General features: G+C 38.3%; 1 pseudogene; it reads right to left on the bottom strand.

The window, feature by feature from the left end:
* LOC149238528 (E3 ubiquitin-protein ligase UPL5-like) overlaps positions 1–14073 on the bottom strand; it is a 134599-nt pseudogene extending 120526 nt beyond the window's left edge.
* Between the last annotated feature and the right edge of the window lie 1066 nt (positions 14074–15139).

The following is a 15139-nucleotide window of genomic DNA, read 5'->3' as shown; positions in this document are numbered from 1 at the left end:
CTTTCAATAAATGAAATTGACCAATTTAATGAGGAAGAATAGTACCTCGCAGAATTTTCGAATGGACAACTCTAGAAGAGAAAGAGCTTTCCCATCTCCTTTGCCAATGTCCACTGTTATATGCAGGCTTATTGGCCATCTAAGGCTGATACTTGTAGTAGACCTCCCTGAACCAACTCGTTGGAGGTCTTCTACATTGTCTTGTTAATTTCTTTTTCTTGAACAAGCTCCACCCATCCTGAGCTTTCTTCTTGTGATACACTTATCTATGGTCTTCATAGGTATCATGCATGGCCCATTGCAGGGGGTTGTTGGATTCATGGATAAGATGAAACAAACAGGTAGTTTTCTGATGCTGCAACTTGTAATTTAGAAATTGATCTTTTGGATAAGACAATAGGACAAGGCCATATACCTCATGCTATTTATGTGAGCAGCATCATGACTGGAATTTGCAAAAAAGGGAAATTAGAGAAAACATTGTTTGCTAAATCAAATGTGAAAGCTCTATTATGCAAAAGTAAATGATCTAAGAATTATGGCACTGTCCCATAGAAGGGAAACACCCAAATCTACTAAAAACATTGTTCTTCTGTTTGGCGTTCCTCATTCCCAGACCATTTGGTCATATGTTGGAAGTTGTACACACTACCAGTTTTGGCATGCGATGCCACCATGTAAATATTTCATTCAGGAATCTTTGTCACCCCATTATATGACTCTATGTCACTGATATGATCCATGAGGCAGTTGGAAGGTACAATTTGATGGTTCCATTACCATTACACCAAAGTTGAAGAGTCATGCATTATTTCGAGTTGCTATTATCTCTGGCATACCAAAAATAAAATCTATGTTCACAAGGATAAGTAAGGTTGCATCAATAAAAAATATCTTGTCATAGTCTGTAAGTTGTGAAAGATGGAACTTACTATAGTTCCATTCATTGTATGCATCACGCTCAGCCAAGTCGCCAAAGTTACAATATCCAATAAATACAAATTATAAACGAGTCAGTTACAGTGCATTCACATTCATGCTATATACAAAAAATTGTTGTATAAATATCAGTCCTATAAAAGTTTTAAAAGTCAATAGCACAAAATTAATCTAGTATTTATATTTAAGTCACCACTTTATTTTAGAGTGGTTTGTCTCTATATTATAAAGAATCATCAAATCAACAAACTTACACACGAAGCATAGCATTGGTAACTTTCACAGCTGTTAACACAAACCCTAACTGGGCCAACCCAAATACACAGTTAGGAACAAAACTAGTGTTTCTGAACACATCACATTATACATACATAGAATAAGACCATATTCAGGGGGGGAATCAGATTTACCATAACAAAATTTTAATTTCTCTGTTCCTAAGCATGGTTAAATGTAAATTGGATAGTACAATACCTGCCAAAACCAAATTATGGTGTTATCAAATTTAGAGTAGTCATGATACTCTGTGTGGACCTTCCAATCATCCACACAAATATCTCGATCATATCCATATAACATGGGGTCCATATCTTCAGGTGCTAATGCACACAGGAACTGTTGATGTGTGGAATTGACAAGAAGATCCAAAAATCCTTGAGCAAAGCATTCAACTTGCTCTGTAATTGATGTCACATAGCGGTGCTGAATGAGAATCTTCACAAACTTATGTCTATTTTTGTTGCCTACAACCAGGTCCCTACCACCTGGGAAAAGCTCCACTACTTTTTGGGACCCCAGTTCTTCAACTTCAGTCACAAAGGTAAGCCCTAGAGCATATGAGTCAAGAAAATCTACATCCATGTCCAAAATCTTCTTACAACTAGAATACAAATCTGGGTCTGCATCCTGAACATCTTCCCAAGATACAAGTTTTGTCAATTGCATGAAGAATATGCAAGCAAACACTATATCAACTTGGACCTTGTGCATTATATCCAAAGCTATCACTTGACCACAAAACTTGAAGTAGGTAAGATGCCCAGAGGAAGTTTAAAACTCTACAAGCCACCTGATGTAGAGAAAAAACAACCTACAGGGTGTTGAAAAGTGTAACTAGTTTCAGTCTTCATAATGACATGTGTAATTATGATTTTTATGTAATTGATGTAAAGAAGGAAAAATAAAATATGCTTGTTTCATGGGTTTCATGAGCAAGAGATTTTATTTTTAGATGGATCCCATTGAGAGCCTTTAGGATTTGTCATAAAAGTCAAATAGAGTCAATGTCATGTATGAAGAACCCTTCTTGGGCATGTTACAAATGTATTTAAGTCTATAGGATTGTCTAATAGCCCTCCAAGACAAGCACATGTTACTCCTCTGCAAGTCGGCTTCAAGATGAAGTAAGAACTCTCATGTCGGCTCACCTAATGGAGACACACCTCTTCGAATTCACAGGTCAGTTTATTTATATGGGACAACAAATATATATATGTGTGTAGGATCTTCGCATTTGAGACAGTCAAAAAGTTCGATCTATTTCAAATTTGGATCACATTTACAGTGATAAGAAAGGAGGCAAGTTCAGATGTCTAAGTACAGAAGGAACTCAGATTAGTGATGAAGGAACAACGAGAATATTTTAGGGCAAATCACGAAAACGAGAGTTCGAATGTCTGAGAAAGAGTCTCGGTGCTAAAGCAGAGAAACACAGTTTGGACAAGGGTACATATAAGCTACAGTTTGGTGCTGTAATGGAGACCACAGTTCAGTGCAGTGCTATAATAGACTACAAGTTTTGTGCTATGATTTGGTTCAGATCTCTTACAGTCTTGGAGCCATAAGAGCTCATTTCCATCACAGTTTTGATGACCATCTTAGTGTGTTTGGAATCTGGATAGATCACAGTGACCACAGTTTGTATAATGCTGCCACTATATCTATGTTTCAGTGCAATTACAGTAAGGAAATCTTGGTATCATGTCAGTGACAAAGTCTCGATGATGATGATGTCTCGGTGCTAAGCCTGGTCAAAGCAAAAGAGGAGTCAAGGAGAAGAGAAGAGCAGAAGAGAGTCAAGAGAACTAGTGTCTTGGTCTTGGAGTGACTAATAGGTCAATGGTCTTGGTCTTTGTATTCGTCAATTGGAATCTATATAAGAAGAATTTGTGCGGGTTTTCCTCTCATAAAGTGAGAGGTTTTGGCCCTAACTCATAGCCTACATTCTGTGTCTCTTATCTATTTATGTTCATGCATTGGTAGATGTTTAATGAAGAAGAACATTAATAACTTAAGAAAAGAAGATCCTATTCTAAAGTTGAAAAAATCACTCACAAGCAGTTACTAATTCAAGAGAAATCACTTAATACATGATGCCCTATATTTCTCAACATGGTATCAGCTAAGGTAACTAAGTCAGGAAAAATGGCATATAATCAAAGAGACACTCAAGGATCAAGTCTCAAGAAAGGCAGCAAAGCAAGTTGAAGGATATCGAAGTGAAGTCGAGATCTACATCAAAGCATCAAACCCTATATCAAAGAAGAAGTCTACACCAGCAAAAGTTTTGATCCTCTAAGTCATCATTAAAAAACCACAAAGACCCTCATCAAGTTGAATAGATCTACAATGCAAAGTAGCCCAAAGTATAGACATCCAAGAGAAGCATTTCTAGGACTAAGATCACATCACCTTGGAGAAAGTAGAAACCCTAGAAGCATTTCTAATTTGCACTCATTCACCACCAAAGAAGTCGAGGTATCTTGAAGGCTAGTTATCCAAATAAGGTTAAAGGCATTGTTATCGTCTTCAAAATATTCCAAGGGAGTCTGCCCCTCATTAAAGCAAGGACCTGCTTATCCTTAAAGAAGGTCATCCAAGGAGAATCAAGACATCTTCATCAATCATCATCAACAAAGGGATCAAGTTGAAGAGTTTATCTTCACTTGACAAGTAAGTATCTTTTATTCTATAATCTAAATATGATAAAATGAATTCGTTTTGCAAGGAGATCTATAAGTTGGTTGGGTCATCAAACTTCATTGCATGGAAAAGGAGAATAGAAATAGTCCTCGAAGAAAAATGAAGTCATTAGAAAAGTTTCCAATCCATCTGAAGGTAAATTACTATATGAATACATGGAAAAGGATCTAAGGGCTCAAGAGATTCTTATGGAATCTATCAAGGATTCCCTTGTAGCAGGATTGGAGACATCAAAAGAGATATATGATATGCTGGTAGAACTATTCTTTGAAGATGCAATAAAGAAGGTCATATCACTTAAATCTGATTTACTCAAATTTACGATATCAAAGAATAAGGGTTATCCTCATAAGATCACAACTGCAAGATTTGAGAGAGATGATTTTGGATAAGAAAATGATCTCTTTTGTTCTAAATGCATTAACTGGTGAACAAGGTAACAACTTCTTATGAGGATAGGAAAGTTATTCCATTCAACAACTTGTGGTTTCTATGCAATATAGAAGGAGAGAGGTTGAGGGAAAAAGTGCTCAAACATTTTTCAAAAAGAAAGAACGACATAGCTAAGATCCAATGTTATGAGCATTACAAGAAAGATTTTCCTAAGTTCAAGAAGGGCAATATCTAGCAATATGGAGAAGAAGCCCATTTCACCAAAGAAATGGAGGAAGCTGAAAAGAAGGAAGTCCAAGAAAGAGGAAAAGCAATAGAAGCAAGAGCTTGTGACATCACCATAGGGAAACATGAAGGACAACTAGAACAAAATCTATGGCAGTAAAATATGTAGGATATAGCTCTTGGGAGCCTCATTGGAAACTTAAGGAAAGGAAGAAGTCATCCAGGACAAAGCTCATCAAAATGTAACATCTACTGGATAGGGATATGCAAGATCCTCAAGATTCTTTGATGGAATCTTCATCAGAAGGTTCACTAATCTAGAGAGGAAGCAAGTGTTCATCGGGAACTCCAACTCGTGGAATTCATGGGATGATGGTATGATGACATAAGGGATGAAGCATATCAAGGGGTTGAAGCTCTTTTCAATCAAGGAAGTTGTTGAAATAAGCCTAGATGACCTAAAAGTAAATGAGGCATGTATGCTTGTATTCGATATTATAAAGTCATGTTGTATGGTTGCACGTAACATGGATCACTGCTCTATCTTGAGAAGCATGATCAAAGGAAAGGAATCTTCTCCTATGAAAGATGTCAGAAGGCATGGGTCACACTAGATGAAATCAACATAATATGTCCTCATATGAAAATGAGGTGGTTGAGAGTAATTAATAAATTAGAGGAACTACGATTGGAAGTCCCTTGGAATGAAATATGTGAAGAAAGGAAGAAAGAGGTCTTGGACTATGCAACCATGGAAAAGGAAATCAACATCCAAGGACTAGAAGATTGGACTAGGAAATCTCTCGGAAAGATATGAAGACTCTGATGGAAGTATGAAAAAGATGGAGACCCTTGACAATGGATATCTTTGGGAGATATTTCAACACATATGCAGGATGTTGATGCAAACTGGAAGATGTCATGCTGAAAGACCATCACAAAGGTAATTTTTTTATTTGATTGTTCATTTCTTATTTTTGAACAAACACTTGGATGGGCTTATGCAGCACTGCCAAAGGAAGAACTGTGGATGTCTTTCCAGAGAACCATATAAAAGGATGTAAGATCCTTCCAAAGAAAATAGTATGAAGAAGGCAACATGACATGAAGTAAGGCCAGATGTAGATTGATGGATCGCTTTCTGATGACATGACTGATTCATGGATGAAAGTGATGGATGGTCTATGCCCTATGAAGAAGTCCCAAAAAGATGAGGACTCTGTGACAAAGAATATCATGACATCGAAGGAAGGAGCTCTTCAAGCAGTTGGTTGTCTTCTCATATCCACCTGAGGAGTTGTTGTAGGTCCCTAATTAAGAGAGAGCCTGGAAATAAATTTTCTTACTTGGAAGAAACTTGGAAGCAAATAAATTCATAAGCCAAGAGGGAGCTTAGGTACATTCCTTCCGTAGGAATGAGTACATTCCTTTATTGGAATAGATATGTCCTCCCTAATTGAGAGGGAGAGATAGACACATCATTCTAGTCTTCACCTAGGAAGACAGAATGGAGGATTGGGTAAACATATGGCATCTGATGCCTTTTGAGGATGAGTTAGGGCATCCAAGATAAGAGTAGTCGTAGAGGACTAATATTCTTTGAGGACTAGGAATCCAAGATAAGAATAGTCCTAGTGGAACACACTCTGAGAACCTATTGACGGTGTTGGACCCGCCATTAAGGGGATCTCCCGAGTATGAAGTCCCAACTAGACCTCACACAGTTTGGTGTAGGAATCCCATCCGGCACGATGGCCCAGTTGCCATTATCTTAGAGATTTTCCTTAGCTCTTATTGTTCAACACATGAGAGTGTTATGCTTGTAACTTCAAGAAAGCGAGGTTAGTATGCTTGGTGAGTGCGTAATGTAACTTTGTGTTTGGGTTCTCTTACTGCAAGGGAGAGGGTAAAAGTGAGCCTTTAGATGAGAGGTAGTAGTACCACCCAAGGAGAGACATACGCGAAAACAACAAGGGTATGTCCAGCATCCAGCAAAATAGTCCACATCGGATGCGGCAATCTTTAAAACCAAAGTGAAATGGAAAACACGTACACTGTCCAGCGGAGTAGTCCATGTGGGGGTGACGGTCGTTATAACCATGAAAACAAGAATGGTCTGTCTAATGTCCTGTGGAGTAGTCCACACAGATGAGACAACAATGACAAACAATACAACACATCTTCAACAATGTAAGTACTAAAATAACTGAAGTAGTTCAACTATCTTAGTATAGGTTAAGAAAACATGCATTACAAATGTTTAAAGAATAGTCTTACAAATGGATACAAAACATGCGTGAAAACATGTTGGCCTGAGACAAGCTTTTGAATTAAGCAAAAATTCCAAGACACATATGTACACCATACATCACTAGTCCTAGTAGTGGGACATTGGAGCCACTCCTCACTCCTCAAAGAACAAACTCTAGTATGTGGGAGGAGCCAAGGTGAAAATTCCTTTGCTCATATAAGGAGGGGGTATATATAGCCAAGGGTGATGCTTGACCCTTGTGACTCTTCGACTTCCGTCATGACTGTTCAACTTCCTATGACTTTTCAACTGACGTGACTCTTCAACTTCATATGTGCGTCCATTGGAATTTCACTTTACATTACATTTGATTACAAGAAGTATGGCCCATAATAGTGATGTGGCCGAGACAACTCATGACACAACTCAACATGACACTGCTGACATGTACTAGATGACTATGGTGTCCATGTCAAGCTGCTATGCTGTTGAGTGATGGATGTGCTCTCGGTGTGTTGTGTCTTCACCTCTGCATGGCAAAGTGTTGCGAGGTCTTTGATGGTCTTGGTCTTTGCTTGATGGTTCAATGCATGTATCCCTTTCACTTACTGCTCGATGTGCTTTGTACGTTCGTTCAGCTGCGAGCAAGTCTTCTAGCATGCACTCCTTCTTCATCTCATTCGCCGTCGCACCATGTTCCATCAATGTATGTGTTCCTGCAATTCACTCATGACGAGACGACATCAAATCCAAAAATCTCCTAGTCTAGCATGATGCATTGTTTTTGGTTTTGAGTCCAGGTGACCGAGAGGGAGGACAAGACACTAAAACTACGTAGAGCACAACTCAGGCTGGGATGAGGGGCTCTGGAGTACTGTCGGGAAAAATTACGCAGAGGTCACTAGGAGGAAAAATTGTGCAATTAGGGATAGCAGTGACAACTGCAAGGTGGAACCCAGCTGGGCAGAACTGCACAATTCCTGGGAGGAAGACAAGGCAGGGTGTCTGGGGGAACTGCTAGACAGTTCTGCGCAATTTTTAGGATGAGGACTGAGCAGGTGACTCAGGGTCTAGCTGGAGGATCTGCGCAATTTCTCAAAGGGAGACAAAGCGAGGCAGCAGAGGGCACAGGCAAGAAATTCTATGCAATTTTCCGGAGCAGGGCATGATCGGGCAACGGGGAGCTGCTGGTCATAACTACGCATTTCTGAGAGACAACGCGGGACAGACAGCATTGCGCAGTTTTTGGAAACAGTGCAGAGGGAGGCAACATAAGGTGTACCAGTCACAACTATGTAATTTTCAAGAATAGTGCAGAGCAAGGCAGCAGAGGCCTGACTCACATGGCTGTGAAGTTTCTGCAGGTAGTGCAGGGTAGGCAGTTGGGCATGTCTACGCAATTCTGGAGAGCAGTGCAGCCTCAGGTCACAGTGTAGTGTAGATTTCCAGTCGACCAAAGGGAGGCTTGATAACTGATCTTGCGGGAAGCGCAGATTGGATCGGGCTTGGAGACAACTTCTGCGCAATTCTGGGAGACAGACAACCTGCTCACTTCCAGGATTGTGCAATACAACTAACTCAGAGGACAGCCTCAAACATTGCGCAATTCTAGGCGGCAGATCAAGGCCACTGAGAGTTGAGACTGCGCAGTGCAGCTCAATCGGGGTCCGGTTGAAGGGGTTTGTCCAGCCGACACATTTTTAGGAAAAATGGCTAAGTGAGAGAGCAAGTGAACTTGTATAGACATGACATTGTGATCAGACACTTAGCATGACTCAACGACAGGACACCACAAACCAACAAGATAAACATGTGCTCAGTGAGACTGTCTTAAGGTTAAGAGCGACAAGTGTGACACTTGAGATAGACTTTCAAACGACCATGACGACACTTGCGCTATAGCACTTACAACTTTGTGTGTGAGTACGATCGATGTTCACAGAGCGAAGACAACTCATGCACACAAAGACCAACCTTCAAAATCGCCAAAACAAGATCGCAAGCATGACAAAGCAATCAACATGCCAAAAGATGATTGTTGGTTGGACAAGCAAAAAGGTGTAAAGACTCTACAAGAGCTCATGGAATGAGCTTGAGTGTTTGCAATCATTAGTGGAAAAACCAAGGAAGGCTCCGAAATTTGGATGCAGGCCAAAATATTGGAGGGTGTTGCAGCCGCTACAACAGAACCCGAGTGGGGTATGTTCTAGGAGAGACAATGATTAGGGTGTCTATAAATCATTGGTCTCGCCAGCATTGAGCTCGAATCTTGTGGAGAGATAGAGCTGCTAGTCAAGGCCTTTCTATGTGACAATGCTAGTTGATATGATGTTATACAGATGGGTTACCAATTCGATTCTTCTTATGAGAAATTCTTCAGATTGAGAATGACCAAGTACCATTATGAATACCTCCCTAGTTAAGAGGGAGTGTTGAAAAGTGTAACTAGGTTTGGTCTTCATAATGACATGTAATTATGATTTTTATGTAATTGATGTAAAGAAGGAAAAATAAAATGATTTTATGCTTGCTTCATGGGTTTCATGAGCAAGAGACTTTATTTTTAGATGGCTCCCATTGAGAGCCTTTAGGATTTGTCATAAAATTCAAATAGAGTCAATGTCATGTATGAAGAACCCTTATCGGGCATGTTAAAATGTATTTAAGTCTATAGGATTGTCTAATATCCCTCCAAGAAAAGCACATGTTACTCCTTTGTAAGTCAACTTCAAGATGAATTGAGAACTCTCATGTCAACTCACCTAATGGAGACACACCTCTTAAGATTCACAGGTCGGTTTATTTATATGGGACAACAACTATATATATGTGTGTAGGATCTTCACATTTGAGACAGTCAAAAAGTTTGATCTCTTTGAAATTCGAATCACAGTTGCAATGATAAGAAAGGAGGCAAGTTCATATGTCTAAGTACAGAAGGAACTTGGATCAGTGATGAAGGAACAATGAGGATATTTTAGGGCTAATCATGGAAACAAGAGTTCATATGTCTGAGAAAGAGTCTCGGTGCTAAAGAAGATAAACACAGTTCGGACAAGGGTACATATAAGCTACAGTTCAGTGTTGTAACGGAGACCACAGTTTTGTGCAATGCTATAATAGACTACAAGTTTTGTGCTATGATTCGGTTCATATCTCTTACAGTCTCGGTGCCATAAGAGCTCGTTGCCATCACAGTTTTGATGACCATCTCAGTGTGTTTGGATAGATCTCAGTGGCCATAGTTTGTCTAATGCTTCCACTATATCTATGTTTCGTTGCAACTACAATAAGGAGATCTCGGTGTCATGTCATTGACAACATCTCCGTGATGATGATGTCTCGGTGCTAAGAAGTTCAAAGCCAAAGAGGAGTCAAGAAGAAGAGAAGAGCATAAGAGAGTCAAGAGAACTAGTGTCTTGGTCTTGGAGTGTCTAATTGATCAAGGGTCTTGGTGATGGTATTCGTCTATTGGAATCTCCATAAGAAGAATTTGTGGGTTTTCCTCTCAAAGAGTGAGAGGTTTTGGCCCTAGCTCATAGCCTACATTTCTGTGTCTCTTGCCTATTTATGTTCTTGCATTGGTAGATGTTTGATGAAGAAGAACATTAATAACTTAAGTAGAGAATATCCTAATCTAAAGTTGTAAAAAGAACTCACAAACAGGTACTAATTGAAGAGAAATCACCTAGTACATGATGCCATAGCTTTCTCAACACAGGGGAAAATGCAACATCAGTATAAATAAGAATCAAAATTTAGATAACTGTGTGTGATGTGTGAAACAGCCAGAGAATAGATAAGCTCTAATTTAGTAGTTGAATATTAATTGGATATTATTTATTTCCATCATGAGGAATTTTGTCTGCTAATTCCCACCCAAGTAAACTTAGAATGAAAGAACAGAAAAAGGAATAGGAATGAGTAGCCAACTACTCTTGTTTGTTGCTAACTGGTTGGATTCCTAACCACCATACCATTGGGGTGTTCTCCATTTGTTGACCATTGACATCCTAGAAATAAAAATAGTTTTTGAGTCAAAACACCAGGAAATCCAACCATAATTTTTCAAACAAAAATCTCCAAAATCCCTTGCCATTGCCAAACCTGGTGCATCATCATATGGTAACCACACCCTATGTACTTACTTCAGGCTCATTTTTCAAAGCAAAAAACTCAACCTTTACATCATCGAATGCACTTAGCTTCCCCTAGCGAGACATGCAAATGCAAAACTTTCAGAACCAAAGGTTTGAATTTTACAATAAAAGGTAAAGAACAAATGACTTTCCATTGAACTCAACATACTCTAGATCATAAGTTCTTAAACCAGCTTGTGGATCTTGACACCAAAAACCTACTTGGCAAGTCAGGCTTTAAATCAACTGTCAACTGAATGGAAATGAGAGAATCATCGACTGCTCTTATTCTCAGGATAGCCCGGGAATCCCCAATGTTCCCAGTGAAAAGGTAATAGGTAATCTCCCTAAGATCAGAAACAAAAAACAACCCCCAAAATTTCACATTGAGGTTTTGAACTGGAGGCATGAAACACAAGCCCTTATACTTAGAAGGATTAAACATGAACTAATTACTTAACTCTTTAAAATTTAATAACACAAAGAGATATTCATTTAAGGCAGATATTTAGATGCACTCAATATTTAATTGCTCCAGAATACAAGTCCTACTGGGATTCACAACAGAAGATAACATCTTCCTTTGTTTATTTGCTTGCTAGGACATTATGTGCCAAAAGGTCTCATAGTTTTCAGTTGTTATCTTTTCGGCATTGAAAATGTATCATACTTTGCTTATAAATATAAAATAGAAGGTATGTATTTTTACCCCAGTAAAAGGAACGTGTATATCTTATTTCAAGTTAAACAACAGAAAACATGACAAAACAGAAAGAAATGAACTTTCATTCATAACTCATAGATATAAAATAACCCAAACAAGTTTCAATTTTTTCAATATATAATGAACATAGTTTGGTGATGCCTCAGAAACAGTGTCAGCTAAGCAAATTTTTGCTTTGCCTCAACAATGATGTGCAGCAAAATGAAGAAAAAGACACTCTTATCACCTCAGAATAAAGTGCATTATTGAGAAATATAAACAAATGTTAAATAATATTCAAAACATGTACTAAACTCTAGTGGCATATTCCAGACTAATAAAGGAAAAAGAAAATTCTAACGAGAATAGCTGAATTAAAATTAACTGGAACCTGGGAAAATATAACCTATTCTAGTCAGACCATAACAATGTAGCATTCTCAATTTCAACATAACAAGCATGGGTCAACCAACACCTCTGATAATGAAGGTGTTATTAGAATAACAAAATTCCCACTTCAATCATGTTTGTACAAAACCAAAACGAAAAATAAACTGCAATTAGATACAAAAATGATTCAAACACGAAAAAATGATACCATAGAAGAGGACGTGTTACATGATGTTTAAACTTGACAAAGCCCCCAAATAAAGTATCAGCTATAATAAGTCCAAGATGTTTTCTCCTTGGAGCTCCATGCTTATTGATAATATCTCTTTGTTGAGTTAACTGCATTTGTAACTTTCACATACTAAATCAACCCAAGCCTAGTGCATTGGTAAGTTTACTAGACTAAATTAGCTCAAACCTAGCATTGGTAATTTTACTAGACTAAATCAATTCAAGCCTAGCATTGGTAACTTTCACAGTTGTTAACACAAACCCTAATTGGGCCAACCCAAATGCACAGTTAGGAACAAAACTAGCGTTTCTGAACACATCACATTATACATGCATAGAATAAGACCAGATTCAGGGGGGAAATCAGATTTACCATAACAATTTTTATGGATACTACAATACCTGCCAAAATCAAATTATGGCGTTATCAGATTCAGAGTAGTCTGATACTCTGTGTGGACCTTCCAATCATCCACACAAATATCTCGATCATATCCATATAACATAAGGTCCATATCTTCAGGTTCTAACGTACGCCGGAAGCGTTGATGTGTGGAATTGACAAGAAGATCCAAAAATCCCTGACCAAAGCATTTAACTTGCTCTGTAATTTATTTCACATAGCAGTGTTGAATGAGAATCTTCACATACTTATGTCTAGTTTTGCTGCCTACAACCAGGTCCCTACCACATGGGCAAAGCTCCACCATTTTCTGGGACCCCAGTTCTTCAACTTCAGTCACAAAGGTAGGCCCTAGAGCATCTGAGTCCAGAAAATTTGCATCCACATCCAAAATCTTCTTACAACTAGAAACAAATATGGGTCTGCATCCTGAACATCTTCGCAAGAGACGGGTTGTCATGTCAATTGCATGAAGAATATGCAAGCTAAAACTATATCAACTTGGACCTTGTGCATTAGAGTCGAAGTTATCACTCAACCACGAAACTTGAAATAGGTAAGATGCCCAGGATTCACACCAGATGCTGCAGCATAAGGAAATATTTAGAATTAAGCACCAACCAACTTCTAATAACTTAACATATTGCTCACATTCAACAACACTACAACAACCCTAAGTTGTAAAACTAAATTAGTAAGCATTACAATAAAGGGATTCTAAAGCATAATTACTAAAATGGGCATTTTCTCCAGTAATTGCCAAAAGCCTTGTTAAATTAAAAGATGGGCATTCATATTTAACCATTAGCATGTTTTTGTGCACACAAACAATATCTGATGATATATTTCTGCAACAACCAAGTGTGGGTTGTTACACATCTTGTATTACCACAAATATGTGAACAAGTGTTCACTAGGAAACATATCTCATTGACATTTAATTGTTGAATGATAAGATACAGGGTGCCCTTTGCTGAATAGTAAGGCCTCAAAGGTCAACGTCATAGCAGTTCGTTATCCAAGAAAAAACCACAAAACTCATCCAACATCAGTAGTATAGTAACAACTTACCAGGATTGGGAAAGAACCTTCGACGATCTTTTGGGCATGATAAAAAAAGTGCATTTTGAGGATTAAAATTTTCACGGCATATCAGAGAAAAACATTCCCGCAAGACACCTGGGCCAGTTGCCTCCTTATTTATAAACTCCACATAAATCCCTCCCTGCAAAACTTCAAATTCTGCATAAGCCAGCAATTCAAATGATTTTGTCAGCAACTCAAATCTCTGAATAATAACCTCCTGCTGTTCATCATGGTCATCTTGTGGTTCAGGAAACATTGCCATTACAAGTCGTTTCTTAGACTCAAAATCAAGAAGAAACCCATAGTCAAGTAGCCAAAAATGGTCATCATGCCATCATAGAGAGAGGTATCACAAAAGCTGTAAAATCCTGCCCCTCTTTGACATGTGGTATGTCTACTTCCTTATCCTTAAGAGCACATTCCCTTTTCATCCATCTTAAATTTGATGACAATCTAATGGACAACTCACTCGCAAAGGGAGAAAATTCTTGAACAATAGTCGATGCCTTTGCATCATGAAAATATGGACTCCCATGTGCAAAACCAACTGTGTCTAGCAGAGAAGCTAAAGAGCTACCACATAATGTTTATAAGTTCTTCTTCTGTACTTTTCTCACCTGTTGTAAATAGTTTTTAAGTATACTAATCTGCCATGCTTTGGAATGTTTAACCTACAAAATAGACTCCAAAAAGAGCCTCTAGAAATGCTTTTGTAATGACAAATATTAAAGAACTAAAGAACTTCTAGCTGAAACAAATATAGAGAAATCTACCAACAGAAATTGGGACACAACACAGTTGTGTATGTCTATACTGAGAATTTCCTCGTAGAACACACTCTCACAAACCAGGGGACATCTTGTGGAAAAAAATGAGACAAGTGACACTCGTAACTTAAACATGTAGTCCATGCAGGTTTGATTTTATATTCGTAACTACCTGTATCACTTCCAATTACTATTAAAAAGTAATGAGAGGTTTTTATATTTGTGACTAGGTGTATCCCTTTCAATTAGTTAGAGGACTTCTCAACCTTTAATTTAAGAAATTAAAAATTATGATTAAAACTATTTTCCGGCCACTAATCGTTCCTACAAATTTGGCGCTTGTATATGGTGAATTTCACATTTACAACAGGTCTCAAGCCTTAGATGCAAAATTCTAGCTTCCCCACCCACCTCACTAATCATATCCCATCCATCAAAATAAGCTTAAATAAGAGAGGGCTAGTTCCAGCTTCCAATCCAATTGTTGTTTACCCATAACATATTGCGCCAACACAAATGCCAGCAGATTGAAATCGAAAGCGAGTATAGATATTGCGTTACACAATCGGGGTTGATATTTTTGAAAGCTCTGGGGTTGAGACCTTGCCCTTCTGTATCTATATTATGCTT

This window comes from Pinus tabuliformis, chromosome 8 (genome assembly GCF_031772625.1).
Source record: "Pinus tabuliformis cultivar Carrire ecotype Pingquan chromosome 8, CPIR1, whole genome shotgun sequence".
Taxonomy (NCBI): Eukaryota; Viridiplantae; Streptophyta; class Pinopsida; order Pinales; family Pinaceae; genus Pinus; species Pinus tabuliformis.
This window is presented reverse-complemented; position numbering and strand designations above follow the sequence as displayed.